Source organism: Lathyrus oleraceus, chromosome 4, assembly GCF_024323335.1.
Source record: "Lathyrus oleraceus cultivar Zhongwan6 chromosome 4, CAAS_Psat_ZW6_1.0, whole genome shotgun sequence".
In the NCBI taxonomy this organism is placed as follows: domain Eukaryota; kingdom Viridiplantae; phylum Streptophyta; class Magnoliopsida; order Fabales; family Fabaceae; genus Lathyrus; species Lathyrus oleraceus.
Window position 1 is genome coordinate 400,582,533 of NC_066582.1, and position 18,313 is coordinate 400,600,845.

Here is an 18,313-nt window from a genome sequence, read left to right on the forward strand (position 1 = left end):
TATTATTCCAACTTATATACTCCAATAATATTATTCCACTAAATAATTATCCCAATAATAATTTTAATAATCCAATAATAATAATTCCCATCATATTTTAATTATTTAATTAAATTAATAAATAGATATTATTAACTCAATTTAAATAATTATCTTATTTTATTGGGGTGTTACAACTCTCCCCCACTAAAAGAGTTTTCGTCCTCGAAAACATACCTCAAGCGAATAACTCCGGATAAGACTCCTTCATCTGACTCTCCAGTTCTCAAGTCACATTGCCACCTGCTGGTCCTCCCCAAGCTACCTTCACCAAGGCAATCTCTTTACCCCGCAACTGCTTCAACTCTCGATCCTCGATCCTCATAGGTGATGTTTCAACAGTCAGGTTATCTCTCACCTGAACATCATCTACTTGGACTACATGCGACGGATCATGAATGTACCTCCTCAACTGAGACACATGAAAAACCTCATGCAAATTCGCAAGTGACGGCGGTAAAGCGATACGATAGGCTACCTCCCCTATCCTCTCCAAAATCTGATAAGGACCAATAAATCGAGGTGTCAACTTCTTCGACTTCAAAGCTCGACCAACACCAGTTATCGGAGTAACACGAAGAAACACATGATCTCCCTCTTGGAACTCAAGTGACTTCCTCCGCTTGTCATGATAACTCTTCTGACGACTCTGAGCAATTCTCATCTTCTCCTGAATCATCTTAATCTTTTCCGTAGTTTGTTGAACAATCTCCGGTCCAACCACAGCACTCTCACCGGACTCATGCCAACATAACGGTGTCCGACATCTCCTACCATACAAAGCTTCAAACGGTGCCATACCAATGCTCGAATGAAAACTATTGTTGTAGGTAAACTCAATCAAAGGTAAATAACAATCCCAAGTACCTCCTTTTTCCAAAACACAAGCTCTCAAAAGATCCTCTAGTGACTGAATCGTCCTCTCAGTCTGACCATCCGTCTGCGGATGATATGCAGAACTTAATCTCAGCTTAGTTCCCAAAGCCCTCTGCAAACCTTCCCAGAACTTCGATGTAAATCTAGGATCTCTGTCCGAAACAATACTAGACGGAATACCATGCAAACTGACAATCTTCTCAATATACAACTCAGCTAATCTCTCTAATGGATAATCCATTCTGATCGGAATGAAATGAGCCGACTTTGTCAATCTGTCAACAATCACCCAAATGGCTTCAAAATTCTTACTTGTCCTCGGTAAACCAGAAACAAAATCCATACTGATACTATCCCACTTCCACTCTGGAATAGCCAACGGTTGCATTAGCCCAGACGGCTTCTGATGCTCAATCTTTGACTTCTGACAAGTCAAACAAGAATAAACAAAACTCGCAATTTCTCTTTTCATTCCCGGCCACCAAAATAACTTTTTCAAATCATGATACATCTTCGTAGCTCCAGGATGAATACTCAAGCCACTACGATGTCCTTCTTCAAGAATACTCTTCTTAAGTTCGGTAACATCCGGAATACACACCCGATTACCAAATTTCAAAACACCATTCTCATCAACTCTGAATTCACCACCTTGACCTTGATTCACTAAAGTCAACTTATCAACCAAAAGCACATCGGATTTCTGGCCCTTCCTAATCTCATCCAAAATACCGCTTGTTAACTTCAACATACCCAATTTAACACTATTGTAAGTACTCTCACACACCAAACTCAAGTCTCTAAACTGCTCAATTAAATCCAATTCCTTAACCATTAACATAGACATATGTAATGATTTCCGACTCAATGCATCAGCCACTACGTTTGCTTTACCCGGATGGTAATTCAAACCAAAGTCATAATCCTTCAGAAATTCTAACCATCTCCTCTGTCTCATATTCAGCTCTTTCTGATCAAACAAATACTTTAAACTTTTATGGTCACTGAAAACCTCAAATCTTGATCCATACAAGTAATGCCTCCACAACTTCAGAACAAATACCACAGCTGCCAACTCTAAATCGTGCGTCGGATAGTTCCTCTCATGAACCCTCAGTTGTCTCGAAGCATAAGCTATAACCTGCTTATTCTGCATCAACACACCACCCAAACCCAACAATGAAGCATCACAGTAAACTTCAAATGGTTCCGACGAACTCGGTAATATCAGAATAGGAGCAGTAGTTAACCTTCTCTTTAACTCTTGGAAACCTTCTTCACATTTTGAGTCCCAAACAAACGCTTGCCCCTTTCTAGTCAACATCGTCAACGGTAACGCCAACTTAGAAAATCCCTCAATGAACTTCCAATAATAACCTGCAAGTCCCAGAAAACTTCTTATCTCAGAAACTGACTTCGGAGCTTCCCACTTAGATACCGCTTCTATCTTAGAAGGATCAACAGCAACACCACCTCTTGAAATCACATGACCAAGAAAACTAACCTCTTCTAACCAAAATTCACACTTGGATAGTTTAGCAAATAACTTCTTTTCTCGTAGAACTTCTAAAACCACTCTCAAATGCTCAGCATGCTCTTCTTCAGATTTCGAATACACCAAAATGTCATCAATAAACACCACAACAAACTTATCTAGGTACGGATGGAAAATCCTATTCATATACTCCATAAATACTCCAGGCGCATTAGTCACACCAAAAGGCATTACAGAATACTCATAATGTCCATACCTTGTTCTAAAAGCAGTCTTCTGAATATCCTCAGTTTTCACACGTATCTGATGATACCCAGATCTCAAATCTATCTTGCTAAACACACTCGCACCAACCAACTGATCCATCAAATCATCAATCCTCGGCAAAGGATACCGATTCTTGATCGTCACTTTATTCAGTTGCCTGTAGTCCACACACAACCTCATAGTACCTTCTTTCTTCTTAACCAACAACACTGGCGCACCCCACGGTGACACACTCGGACGAATAAATTTCTTATCCAACAGATCTTCCAACTGACTCTTCAATTCAGTTAACTCAACAGCAGACATACGGTACGGAGCCATCGATATCGGCCTAGTACCAGGTACCAAATCAATCGAGAACTCAACTTCACGTTCTGGCGGCAGTTCATTCACCTCTTCCGGAAATACATCAGGAAAATCACACACCACAGCTAGATCGCCAATCATCAGTTTATCTTTAGCCTCCAAAGTCGCTAACAGCATAAACAACTCTGCTCCATCTGCCACGTCCTCATTCACCTGCCTCGCTGATAGAAACAAACTCTTTCCTTCCTCCATCTCAGGAAATATCACAGTCTTCTCAAAACAGTTGATAAAAACTCGGTTACACACCAACCAGTTCATACCCAGAATAACATCAATCTGCACTAATGGAAGACACACGAGGTCCATCCCAAAGTCTCTACCAAAAATACTCAAAGGACAATTCAAACAAACTGAAGTAGTAGTCACTGAACCCTTTGTAGGAGTATCAATCACCATACTACCACGCATCTCAGATATCTCTAACTTAAGTTTCACAGCACAATCCAAAGATATAAAGGAATGAGTTGCACCTGTGTCAATAATAGCTATAAGAGGAAAACCATTAATATAACTCGTACCTCGGATCAAACGATCATCTGCAAAAGTCTCAGAACCTGATAAAGCAAAAACCTTGCCTCCTGACTGATTCTCTTTCTTTGGCTTAGGACACTGTGGACTGATATGACCCACTTCTCCACAGTTGAAACAAGTCACAGTCTTCAACCGGCAATCTGCAGCCAAATGACCACTTTTTCCACACTTAAAACACTTCTTCTCATTACTGGTACACTCATGGATACGATGTCCAGCCTGACCACATCTGTAACACTTAGCAGGAGCACTAGAGTCTCCCCCACTAGGCCTCTTCATCCCACTCTGCCTCTGAAAACCTCTGCCAGCTGCATACGGTTTTCCACGGTCATTCTGATTCTTGCCTTTCCTATCAACCCTTTGCTGATAGCTCTCTGCTCTAGCCTTGGAATCCTGTTCAAAAATCCTGCAACAGTCAACCAAGTCAGAAAACACTCTGATTCGCTGATATCCAATAGCCTGTTTGATCTCGGGACGCAACCCGTTCTCAAACTTCACACGTTTCGAAAATTCCCCAGCAGCCTCATTATAGGGAGTGTAATACTTTGACAGCTCTGTGAACTTAGCAGCATACTCAGTAACAGTCCGATTACCCTGCTTCAATTCCAAGAACTCTATCTCTTTCTTTCCTCTAACATCCTCTGGAAAGTACTTCCTCAGAAACCTCTCTCTGAACACAGCCCAAGTGATCTCAGCATTCCCAGCAGCTTCCAACTCAGTGCGGGTAGCAACCCACCAATCATCTACTTCCTCAGACAGCATATGCGTACCGAACCTGACCTTCTGGTTATCGGCACACTCAGTTACTCGGAAGATTCTCTCGATCTCCTTCAACCACTTCTGAGCACCATCTGGATCGTATGCTCCCTTGAACATTGGAGGATTGTTCTTCTGGAACTCACTCAGTTGACGAGCAGCTCCCATTCCCACAACATTCGGATTTCCTCCAAGTACTCCAGCTAGCATACCCAGAGCCTCAGCAATTGCAGCATCATCTCTACCTCTTCCAGCCATCTCTATTCTGAAAACCCAACAAGTTAAAACAATAAGTACTGATAGGGTTACACAACACCTATCCCGTACAGGGGAAACAGAATAATTACGACTCGACTCGACCGACTATGCTCTGATACCACTAATGTAACACCCTTCTAAAATACCCCAAAATATTTTATTAGAAATAATAAACATATATCAATCAGAGTAATTATGCCCTTCAAGGGTGTCACACAATCATTTCACACCATGATCCAAAATAATTGTCATGCTCTTTATTTAATCAATTAGACGTTTGCATAAATCGCAGCGGATATAAATCAAATCAATCAAAACATGTATCATATTACAGGTAAAATGGTTCACAACCAACAGTAAAATATTTAAAACATCCCTTCCCGATGTTACATCTATCAGAGCATGACCCACTAAGAACTATTCTAGACTCCAAGCACTAGCTCCTACTCAATCACTGCTCGTTACCTGAAAAACAGTTGTAAGGGTGAGTTCCTCAATCGATATAATAGGCATTATAAAATATCATGTTATGTTAAGTAATTTTAACACACTTCATCACCCTAATCAAAACATATATTCAGTAACAGCACATCAACTCAAACATCATACTCAATACCAACACAACAATGCCAACACAACACACGTATAATATTGGAATACATCCATTCATATTATACGCCATATATAAATTATGCAATGAGACTCCATGCATGCGGTACCGACTATGTTGTGAACATATAGTTCAACCTCACCGTCCAAATCCAGGCACGGCTACCAAGCTCACTAGTCCCACTCATTTGAGACATAGTGACTCACTCACTAATTCCTCACCATGGGAATTAGCTACCACCCCAAATGGGCCATGCTATGCACGCTAATCACCTAGCATGCAAACATCAACAACAGTCCAAAAATGACTAACATCACTAATTCCTCACCATGGGAATTAGCTACCACCATAAAAGCCATATACGCATGCTAATCACCTAGCAATGCAACATCAACAACAATTCAAGAATAGACACATGCTCACACTCTAAGCCATAGAATAGTCTATTCACAAATGCATACATTCACAACATCATGTATACCATCACATATCATTAACAAAAGCATCTCATATCATGCCACATAATCAATCATAGTATTAGTACACTCTACTAATACCTATACTACTCAAAACAACGGGAAATGATCCCTACAACATCATGCCTCAGCTAAGTGCATCACTCAGCCTAAACAACCAAAAACTGCACAACAACAGTTCAGAAAAATCACAAATCTGCCCATACGCGTATTGCCTATGCCCATACGCGTATTGCCCAAACCTGACCAAGTCCATACGCGTACTACCCACTCTCATACGTGTATTGCGCATTTCCTCGCTCAACTCATACGTGTATTACCTGGCTCATACGCGTATGCTACGCGTAACAATCTCACATTACGCGTACCAACAGAGACCAATTTACGTTCAAAATATCATCTTTTTCACCCATACGCGTAAGGCCTCCTCCATACGCGTACCAGCCATCTCATACGCGTATTGCCTAGTGCCATACGCGTATGACCAGAACCAGAATTTTTCCAGATCTGCAATGGCTTTCTCTGCTACGAAATCTGTCCGATTCAACCTTCCACAGTCCAATTTTCATTCACATTCGTTCGTTTTATCAATTACAGATCAGACACATTCAACTTTTCAAATCGCTAACCCTACTACATCTAATTCTTACGAATTTTCATCAATTATCATCCAAATTCGTTCATCAATATTTCACAAATTCATCACATGTCATTTCAATCAGAGTCAAAATCAGAGGTCTATCACTACCCATTACATGCTATCCCATAAGACCCATCAAACGATGATAAACCCCCCTTACCTGAGTTAATCCGGCAATTCCGTTAGCTTCAAGCTTTTCCTCTTCTCTTGCTCTGCCTCCTTGCCCTTTTTTCCACTTTCAGCCGCTTCTCTGTTTTCCTTTTCACGTGAAAACCCTTTTCCCAAAAAAATTGGGACTTTTTATTATTCCAACTTATATACTCCAATAATATTATTCCACTAAATAATTATCCCAATAATAATTTTAATAATCCAATAATAATAATTCCCATCATATTTTAATTATTTAATTAAATTAATAAATAGATATTATTAACTCAATTTAAATAATTATCTTATTTTATTGGGGTGTTACATTGCTCGACAAAGGTATCCTCCAGGTTGAAGATTTGTCTGTCCAAGAGTCTGTGAAAGAGGTTAAAGCGGGTGCCTCTATCTCATCCTTTAAGCAGGCACGGACCGTAGTGGATTCAGGTGTTGCTCCCGGTTGGGGGCGTCTGTTGGAATTACCAGTGAAAGAAGATAAGTTCGGTATTGGGTATCAGCCAGCTCTGACTTCTACAATACTTCAGGGGCCGATCACTTTCTCCAGTGCTGGCATCGTTCAGTATGGTCAGGTCTCTGCGGTCAACAAAGAAGATGGGGATAGTGATTGTGACATCGACAACTGGGTGCGTCCGAAGATCCCGGGTGAAGTCATCAACCATTGGTCTTCTGAGGAGATTGTCCAAGTCACTTTTCTGAAGGAGTAATTTTCTTTGTTTATTCATGCATATCCAAGTCTTACGTTCCGCCCAGGGCGTAATGACTCATTGTAGGGCTCATCTATGTGACAATTGCATTTTTATCATAAATAAAGGACGTCTTTTTGCATTCAAATATTTCGTTCACTGTCTTTCTATTTTTGCAGCTTTTCAAAATAAATAAAAAATGGCAATGTTTTGTTTAGTTTTCACTTCTTGTTCACACTCATAAAGCACATACCATCACTCATGCAGATGCACATCACCGGATCCTATTGATAACGGTTCTGCTATGGCTCGCTTCGACTTTGAAAATCCAATCTTTCAAGCTGAAGAAGAGGATGATGAAGATTGTGAACTCCCTGAAGAACTTACCAGGTTACTGAAACAAGAGGAAAGGGTTATTCAACCGCATCAAGAGTCTGTTGAAGTGATTAATCTCGGCACCGAAGACGCCAAGAGAGAAATCAAAATAGGGGTTGCTTTGGAAGATAATGTGAAGAAAGGGCTGATTGAATTGCTGCAAGAATACGTTGACATCTTCGCCTGGTCTTATCAGGACATGCCTGGGCTGGACACAGACATCGTGGTACACCGCTTGCCTCTCAAAGAAGGTTGTCCTCCGGTCAAGCAGAAGCTCAGAAGAACAAGACCAGAGATGGTTGTCAAGATAAAGGAAGAAGTGCAAAAGCAGTTGGATGCAGGGTTTCTAGCAGTCACCAATTATCCGCCATGGGTTGCAAACATCGTCCCAGTACCTAAGAAGGATGGAAAGGTCCGGATGTGTGTTGACTACCGGGATCTGAACAGAGCTAGCCCTAAAGATGATTTCCCATTACCTCACATCGACGTTTTGGTAGATAATACAGCTCAGTTCTCGGTATTCTCCTTCATGGATGGCTTTTCTGGCTATAACCAAATCAAGATGGCACCAGAAGACATGGAAAAGACAACTTTCATAACCCCATGGGGCACCTTCTGCTACAAGGTGATGCCGTTTGGTCTGAAAAATGCCGGAGCAACATATCAGCGAGCGATGGTGACTTTGTTCCATGATATGATTCATCATGAAATCGAGGTTTATGTGGATGATATGATTGCCAAATCTCAGACAGAAGAAGAACATCTGGTGAATTTGCAGAAACTGTTTGAGCGTTTGAGGAAATTCAAACTAAGACTTAATCCGAATAAGTGCACTTTCGGGGTGAGATCGGGAAAGTTGCTAGGTTTCATTGTTAGCGGAAAAGGGATTGAGGTGGATCCTGACAAAGTGAAAGCAATACAAGAAATGCCTGAGCCAAGAACGGAGAAGCAAGTCTGTAGTTTCTTAGGGAGGTTGAACTACATTGCAAGGTTCATCTCTCACCTAACAACCACGTGTGAGCCAATTTTCAAATTGCTGAGGAAAGATCAGGCTATCTGGTGGAATGAAGATTGTCAAAGAGCTTTCGAGAAGATAAAAGAGTATTTGCAGAAACCTCCAATCCTTATACCTCCAGTTCCTGGGAGATCTCTGATAATGTACCTGTCAGTGACCGAGAACTCGATGGGGTGTGTATTGGGACAGCATGACGAGTCTGGTCGAAAAGAGCATGCCATATACTACCTTAGCAAAAAGTTTACCGACTATGAAATCAAATATTCGCAGCTTGAGAAAACTTGTTGTGCTTTGGCCTGGGCTGCTCGCCGACTGAGGCAGTATATGTTGAACCATACTACCTTGTTGATTTCTAAGATGGATCCAGTGAAATACATATTCGAGAAGCCGGCTCTCACCGGACGTGTTGCCCGTTGGCAGATGATGTTAACAGAGTATGATATTCAGTACACGTCACAGAAGGCCATCAAAGGGAGTATTCTGTCAGACTACCTTGCCGAGCAACCGATTGATGGTTATGAGCCAATGAAGTTTGAATTCCTTGATGAAGACATCATGTTCCTCAAGATGAAAGACTGTGAAGAGCCAGTTGTTGAGGAGGGACCTGATCCAAACGAAAAGTGGACTTTGTTGTTTGATGGGGCTGTCAATGCTAGAGGTAGTGGAATTGGCGCTGTCATCACAACTCCATGCTACCTTTCGCCTTGCATGGGTACCGCACTTCAGTACGTACATCGACCGGGGCAACCCCTTACTCCCTTGTGTATGGTATGGAAGCAGTCCTACCTGTTGAAGTGGAGATTCCTTCTCTAAGAGTCTTGTTGGATGTCAAGCTAGACGAAGCTGAATGGATTCAGACAAGGTTCAATGAGTTGAGTCTTATCGAAGAGAAGCGAATGGCAGCCATTTGTCATGGGCAGTTGTATCAGAGTTGGATGAAGAGAGCTTTTGATCAGAAGGTGCGTCCTCGTTGTTTCCAAGTCGGAGATTTAGTGTTGAAAAGGATCCTTCCTCCTCAGACAGATCACGGGGGCAAGTGGACTCCTAACTATGATGGACCGTATATTGTCACCAAGGTTTTTGATGGTGGGGCCTTAATGCTTGCAACTATGGATGGTGAAAACTTCACTTCCCCTGTGAACTCAGACGCAGTTAAAAAATACTTCGCATAAAATAGACCCGCTGGACAGTAAAAAGAATAGTCCAGGCAAAAATGGGCATCCCGACGAACCAAGAAAATGAAAAGGTTCGGGCAAAAATTAGGGATTAAAAATGAAAAGAGCATACACCCGGTAAGTTGAAAACCTGAAAAGGCAACTTAGGCAAAAATGGGTATCCCGATGGATTGAAAACCCGAAAAGGGCGATCCAGGCAAAAGTTAGGGATTAAGCGAATGACTGCGTTCTGAGTAGTGCTGAATCTCATCTCGTGCCAATGACTGGAAATTTTTGAAGGATAGGAAACAGTCCAATCACCCTTTCAGAAAGCTGATCATCTGGAGGATCTTGAAGACGGGCAAGTCATAGCAGAATTGGAACCCAATAGAAATCCATTTCACATTGCCATTAGATTAATTTTTGTTTTTATCTATTGTGCGATTACCTCTTTCCAGGGATTGCTTCTTAATGTAAATGCCTATTCAGAGGCCATTCAATCAATAAAATCATGTTATTCAGTATATCTCTGTTTTCATCTTCATTTTACTGTTTTATTTGCAAAAATGACGTCCGAATTTTTGATAAACATTGCATCATGACACATAAGGGCTTTACAGGTACATGCTTAATAAACATTTAAAATTGCTGTAAATTTTAAGTGCTTTGGATCGTCTATTCAGGATAGATACCCTCGGGGCATTTCCTTAAAATTCCCTGCAGATGATCGTGAATATCTTCCCCAGTGAAGTCACCAACAGACAAATTCGGTGTCTTATCCCTGCAGAGCTGATCAGAGCGTTGGATTCTTCAATCCCCAGCAGGTTCTCACCACTGTACTTCCCCAAGCGTTTGTTTCAGGACATACACTCCCCAGTAGAGTTGACAGTGCCAGACCGTATCTTCCCAGCAGAAGTGGCTGCTCCTTAGAGTTCGATGCCAGATCGATAATCCCAATGCCAGATCCATGGTTTCTTTCCTGGAAGCAGAACCTCGGTACCGTATCAGTGTTTGCTCCCCCTGCTGAGTCATCTCTCGCAAATCGTGGTTGCCAGAATCATTGTAGCTTTCCTCAGCAGCAGGCTTCCAATGCCATTCTTTCCCCGATCAGAGTCTCGGTATGGCTAGTCATCTCCCCACAGAGTTCATTGTGGTGTGTATCTCCAGCAACCTTGCCAGGGTCTAGAGGATGGTAATCATTTCCCCAGCAGATCCCCTTGCCTCGGCTTAGCATTCTACCCAGCATTTCGCATCCCTGCATGTAGAATCATATTGCATTGCATCCTCCAAATCGCGTAGCATTTTCATGGAGCATTACGCCATTGAAAAATTCAAACATACGCATGTAAGCATAAAACATTCTCGGTATCCCAAGTGATTAGCCAGAAGTTGTTTCCAGTACTCAAACTGAAGATTGTTCATGACTTACCTTTGTTATCCCCAGCAAGTGTCATTGGCCCATGCGCCGCCTCTATCATCATTCTCTATCTCTGCCGATACTGACAGGCATGAAGTTTTCCGGTATCCAGACCGAAGTGGCATTCAAGCCAGTTTTCCGGTATTCAGACCGAAGTGGCATTCAGGCCAGTTTTCCGGTATCCAGACCGAAGTGGCATTCAGACCAGTTTTCCGGTATCCAGACCGAAGTGGCATTCAAGCCAGTTTTCCGGTATTCAGACCGAAGTGGCATTCAGGCCAGTTTTCCGGTATCCAGACCGAAGTGGCATTCAGGCCAGTTTTCCGGTATCCAGACCGAAGTGGCATTCAGGCCAGTGTTCTGATATTCAGATCGAAGTGGCATTCAGGCCAGTGTTCCGATATTCAGATCGAAGTGGCATTCAGGCCAGTGTTCTGATATTCAGATCGAAGTGGCATTCAGGCCAGTGTTCCGATATTCAGATCGAAGTGGCATTCAGGCCAGTGTTCCGGTATTCAGATCGAAGTGGCATTCAGGCCAGTTTTCCCGATATTCAGATAGAAGTGGCATTCAGGCCAAGTCTTTGCGATGTTCAGATCGAAGAAGTTTCCGACATTCAGGTCGATGCGACTTGTGACATTCAGGCCAATTTTCCGATGTTCAGATCGAAGTCATCTCCAGTATTCAGACTGATGAGCGGCATTCAGGCCATGGTTATTTCTGTGTTACCATTTATTTTGGTATCCAGGTTAGCATTCTTTTTCGGTATTCGGACTGACTCTCACCGTACCAGACGGATTCCTCTTTCAAGGAATTGCTACTTCACTTAAGTGCAAATTTTTGGGCTTTTATTGTATTCAATCCCTTGATACCTCGAAAGTACGAAGGCCACTGCCATCTTCTTTCCGGGTCTCCAGTTGTTTGAATAGGGGCAGCTGTAACACCCCAAAATTTGCCCTCCTCATTCATGCATTCACTTTTTAGGTCATTTAGCATTTCATACCACATTGCATCATGTCAATCGAGATTAGCTCCAAGAAGCTCGGACGTCATCCAGGACACTTTATGGGATTTATTCAAATGATCGATCAACACAAGGAAAAGACTTGAGGTACTACCAACAGGACCGAATGGGACATATTCACCGTACAAATCGTCAGTCTGAAGAAGCAAGAATCTGCCGCTGAGCTGTCATGCTCGCTAGGCGAGCAGATGCTTCGCCTAGCGAAGAGCACTGTCATGCTCTCTAGGCGAGCAGATCCTTCGCTAGGCGAAGGGCGCGTATTTCAGAAATATCAGAAAGTTTTGGGCCTGAGCTGTCCTCATTCAAAGCCCACAAGCTGCAAAATTTGGTCTATAAATACCAGAGTGGCTGAACACTGGCCAAAAAAAAAAAGACCAGAGACTGGAGAAAGAGACCTAGGAACTACTCTGCAGCAACCTTCAGGCAGCTCTGAGAAGTTCACTCTGCCTCACACGAACCCTAGTACTACTTTGCAGATCTGGCCGTACCATTCAATCCTAATCAGTCTCTCTCATCAGGTACGCCTTTGTTCCTATTACCTTGCGCCTTGAATTTGAATATTATGAATGTATGAGGTAACATCTGGTTTTGCCCACGGGTTTATATTTGTGTATGAATATGTATAACAATACCTTGAATGTTTTAATCATTTTTATTTATGAGTTGGATACCACAGGGTTTCGGATCATAGAGATCGAACTGTTATCAAGGAGGAATCCAAAACCCGCAGGCCTTCGCTAGCCGCTTCGCTAGGCGAGCCTGTAGCGAAGCTTCGCTAAGCCTTCGCTAGGCGAAGCAGTCGCGAACGTGACAGTATCTGCTTTTTGTTCTGTTTTGTTCTAACCTGTTGTTGATGTTGCCATGCCATTGTTTTCCCGGGATCTCATCTTGTTTGTCTAACCTTTTCGTCGAGTTTTTGTGAGGACTCATACACTCTTGCAGGGATACCATTCGGAGGTTTATTCTGATTACTCATATTGACTGATTTTCTTTGATGGTCTAGCTGGAGAGATCTCAGGGTTGCTAATCTTTTAGTTGCTGAAACTTCGGATCTTTATCCGTGTGGTAATTTTTTCCCTTTCTCGTACTTTATCGCTTTCTTAGCTGGAAGACCTCGATAGGAGGCAATGTTTGAGCCCCTTGGTGGCATTTTACTTTGAGATACATGTTTTGTGTTTTGTATTCGTATCCCCACAGGTAGCGCGGTTCCTTCATCAAGGACTGCCTGTTTGCCCTCGAGCATCCCAAACCCTAAAACCCATAACACACGTTTACTCCTTCTACTACAGGCGAGTAAGTCTCCAAAGGTCGAGCATCCGGTAGATTGCGTAGTAACGTCGTTCGTCCCAAACCCAATCCATAACCCCGTAGTTAGCCGAACTACGGCTTGCTCTGATTCTCATTCCAGATGAGATACGTAGGCATAAGACGCGATGTCTTAGCGAGCACACATCCCCTAACCCATAGGTCAGCCGAGCTACGAAGACTCTGATTCTCATATTCAGATGAGATACGTATGCAGTGGATGCGACATCCGCGCGAGTCATTTCTCTTAACCTTTTTAGTAAATAAACACATTAGGTAAACCCACACCCTTTAGACAAAAACCACAAAAGTGGATCCCGTAGAGTACTACGGATGCGTAGGGGTGCTAATACCTTCCCTTCGCATAACCGACTCTCGAACCCAAGATTTTGGTTGCGAGACCTTGTCTTTTCCTTTCCTCTTTTCAGGTTTACTTCGAGTGTTTCCTTTCCCTCCTTTGGGATGAATAACGCACGGTGGCGACTCTTCTGTCATTTTTCTTTCGCCGGTTGTTTTTTTCGCACACTGTATTTTTCAGATTGCGACACTTGACAAGGAAAAATTGTTTGGGACAAATTTTCTGGATTGGCACCGAAATCTGAGGATTATCCTCAAACATGATAGAAAGTTGTATGTCTTGGAGAAACCTGTTCCTAAAGAGGAACCTCCTAGTTCTGCACCTAAGGCAGAAAGAGATGCTTATAAGAAGCATGTCGATGATGCCAATGAAACTGCTTGCCTCATGCTATCTACCATGAGCTCAGAGTTGCAAAAGCAACATGAGAACATGGAAGCGTTTGATATGATCGAACACTTGAAGATACTCTATCAAGAGCAAGCAAGGCATGAAAGGTTTGAATTTTCAAAAGCCCTTTTTCAAGGCAAGTTAGCTGAGGGAGCCCCTGTAGGTCCCCATGTGCTCAAGATGATTGGGTATGTAGAAAACCTTAAGAGGTTGGGTTTTCCACTTGGAAAGGAACTTGAGACTGATTTGATCTTGCAATCGTTGCCAGATAGATTCAGTCAATTTGTCCTTAATTTCAATATGAATGATATGGACAAATCTCTTCCTGAACTGCTAGCCATGTTAAGAACTGTTGAGCAGAATCTGAAGTCAAAAGGGAAGTCCATTCTGATGATCGGAAATGGAAAGAGACAGAACAAAAGACCCACCAAGCAGGGTGGTAAAGGGAAAGGAAAGGAAGTTGCCAAACCCAAACCCATTGCTGCTGCTTTGAATCCTAGTGGAGGCATAGAAAAGGAAGGCACCTGCTTCCATTGTGGTAAGACCGGACACTGGAAGAGAAACTGCCCAAAGTACCTGGAAGATAAGAAGAATGGAGTAGAGACTTCAACTTCAGGTATTTTTGTTATTGAAATTAATTTATCTACTTCTGCATCATGGGTATTAGATATTGGATGTGGTTCTCACATTTGTACCAATGTGAAGGGGCTAAAAAGGAGTAGAGATTTGGCAAAAGGTGAAGTTGACCTACGAGTTGGCAATGGAGCAAAGGTTGTTGCTTTAGCCGTAGGAACTTATGTATTGACTTTACCTAGTGGTTTAATAATTCAGTTAGAGAACTGTTATTATGTACCTGCAATTAGCAGGAATATCATTTTCGTTTCTTGTTTAGACAAGTTTGGTTTTTCATTTATAATAAAGAACAATTGTTGCTCCATTTATTTGAATGATATATTTTATGTTAATGCACAAATGAACAATGAACTATATGTCCTTGATCTTGAAATATCAATTTATAACATTAATCGATTAGGTCACATAAATGAAAAACGCATTTCCAAACTCCATAAAGATGGACTCTTGGACTCTTTTGATTATGAATCATATGAGACATGCAGATCTTATTTAATTGGAAAGATGACAAAGTCTCCATTCACAGGAAAAGGTGAAAGAGCTAATGATCTTTTGGCACTCATACATACTGATGTATGTGGACCATTGAACATACCAGCCAGAGGAGGTTTTCAGTACTTCATCACATTTACTGATGATTTCAATAGATATGGTTATGTGTATTTAATGAAACACAAATCAGAGTCCTTTGAAAAGTTCAAGGAATTTAAGAATGAAGTACAAAAAGAAATAGGTAAGAATATTAAAACTCCTCGATCAGATCGAGATGGTGAGTATTTAAGCCTAGAGTTTGATGACCATCTGAAAGAGTGTGGGATCCTATCCCAACTTACTCCTCCTGGAACACCTCAATGGAACGGTGTATCTGAGACAAGAAATCGAACCCTGTTAGACATGGTCCAATCGATGATGAGTCACGCCGATCTTCCAAAATCCGTTTGGGGACATGCACTATTGACAGCAGCTTACACACTTAACTGTGTTCCATCCAAAAAGGTTGAGAAGACACCATATGAGATATGGAGTGGTAAGAAACCACATATGTCTTACATGAAGATTTAGGGTTGCGAAGTTTATGTGAAACGACAAATTTCAACTAAGATTGAGCCCAAATCTGACAAATGCTTATTTGTGGGGTATCCTAAAGAAACAAGAGGGTATTGCTTCTATAATCCTTATGAGGGAAAAGTGTTTGTTGCTCAAACTGGAGTTTTCCTAGAAAAGGATTTTATTTCCAAAGGAATCAGTAGAAGGAAAGTAGAGCTTGAAGAAATTCAAGAATCACAAAGCATTGATACACCTATAGAGGAATTAGAGCAGGAAACACAAGTAGTTGTGGAAGAGCAACCTGCTCAAGTAGAACAAGACCAGCGTAGCTCAAGCAGGATACGTCACCTACCTGAGAGATATGGATATCTTATAACTGATCAAGGTGATGTATTACTCATGGATCAAGATGAGCCTGTGACCTACCAAGAGGCCATAACTGGTCCCGAGTCTGAGAAGTGGCTAGAAAACACGAAATCTGAAATGGATTCCATGTACACAAACCAAGTTTGGACCTTGGTAGAGCCTCCTGTAGGAGTTAACCCTATAGGATGCAAGTGGATCTTCAAAAACAAGACTAACATGGATGGTAAAGTACATACCTATAAGGCAAGACTGGTTGCAAAGGGATATAAACAAATTCATTGCTTTCCTTAATGGTAATCTTCTTGAGGATGTGTACATGACACAACCTGAAGGATTTGACATACCAGAAGAAGCCCAAAAGATATGTAAGTTACAAAGATCAATCTATGGATTGAAGCAAGCTTCCAGAAGCTGGAATCTTCGTTTTGATGAAACAATAAAACAATACGGATTCATCAAGAATGAAGATGAGCCTTGTGTCTACAAGAAGGTTAGTGGGAGCATGATCATCTTCCTGGTATTATATGTAGATGACATATTACTCATTGGAAATGATATCCCTATCCTACAACAAGTAAAGTCTTGGTTGGGGAAATTCTTTTCTATGTAGGACCTAGGTGAAGCAGCCTATATATTAGGAATCGGGATCTATAGAGATAGATCACAAAAACTGCTTGGCCTAAGTCAGAGTACATACATAGACAAAGTGCTAAGACGCTTTAATATGCATGATTCCAAGAAAGGATTCATACCTATGCAACATGGCTTGTGTCTATCAAAAACACAATCCCCTTCAACTAAGGAAGAAATGGATCGCATGAATAAGATTCCATATGCATCTACAATAGGATTTATCCTGTATGCCATGTTATGTACTCAACCAGATGTCTCATATGCTTTAAGTGCAACGAGTAGGTACCAATCTGATCCCGGTGATGCTCATTGGGTAGCTGTCAAGAATATCCTTAAGTATTTGAGAAGGATTAAGGACTCATTCTTGATATATGGAGGTCAGGAAAAGCTTGTTGTAATTGGATACACTGATGCTAGCTTCCAGACTGATAAGGATGACTTTAGATCACAATATGGTTATGTGTTTTGCTTAAACTGTGGCGCTGTGAGCAAGAAAAGTTCAAAGCAAGATACAGTTGCTGATTCTACAACCGAGGTTGAGTATATTGTTTCCTCAAGCGTAGCAAAGGAAGTTGTTTGGATCAAAAAAGTTCATTAGTGAACTTGGCATAATTCCTAGCATTGTGGATCCCATTGGTATCTTTTGTGATAACAATGATGCTATCGCACAAGCTAAGGAGCCTAGATCTCACCAACGATCCAAACACATACTTAGACGTTATCACCTCATTCGAGAGAAATAGATAGAGGAGATGTGAAAATATGCAGAGTACTTACACTTGACAATATTGTTGACCCACTGACAAATCCCCTTGCGCAGCAAAAGCATGATGGCCATACTAGATCTATGGGCATTAGGGGTATGTATGATTGGCTCTAGTGCTTGTGGGAGATTATTGGTGTAAGCCCTAGAGGACAATATGTTTGGTACTTGTATCGAATTATTTATTAATAATAAAAGGCTTTTTCTTTATTATGTTTGATTAATAATGTCCCTAGAATAGCTAGTCCATTTAATGTATCAAGTGTGACTTAATCATGAGATCCCATTAAACATAAGGACATTATTCTTAAAGCATCCGTAGTCGAGCTTTGTTGTAAAGTGGGATAATATTAAAGCATTAAGATTATTATGTATATAGACTAGTGATCACATCTCATGGATCATGGATAAGGAGTTATCAAGTCTTAAACATAGGTATGAATATTAAGAGTAATATTTATACTGGATTGACCCGCTATGAGAATACTATATAGAATTTTAAGAAAAGTGTCATAAGTTATTCTCATGGTTATAATGGTGTATACCACCCTTCGACCTGAAACCACTATGGACCCTAGATGTAGAGTCGAGTGCCTTATTGTTGATCAAACATTATCCGTAACTGGATGACCATAAAGACAGTTGATGGGTACTCCACGAAGCATGTTGAG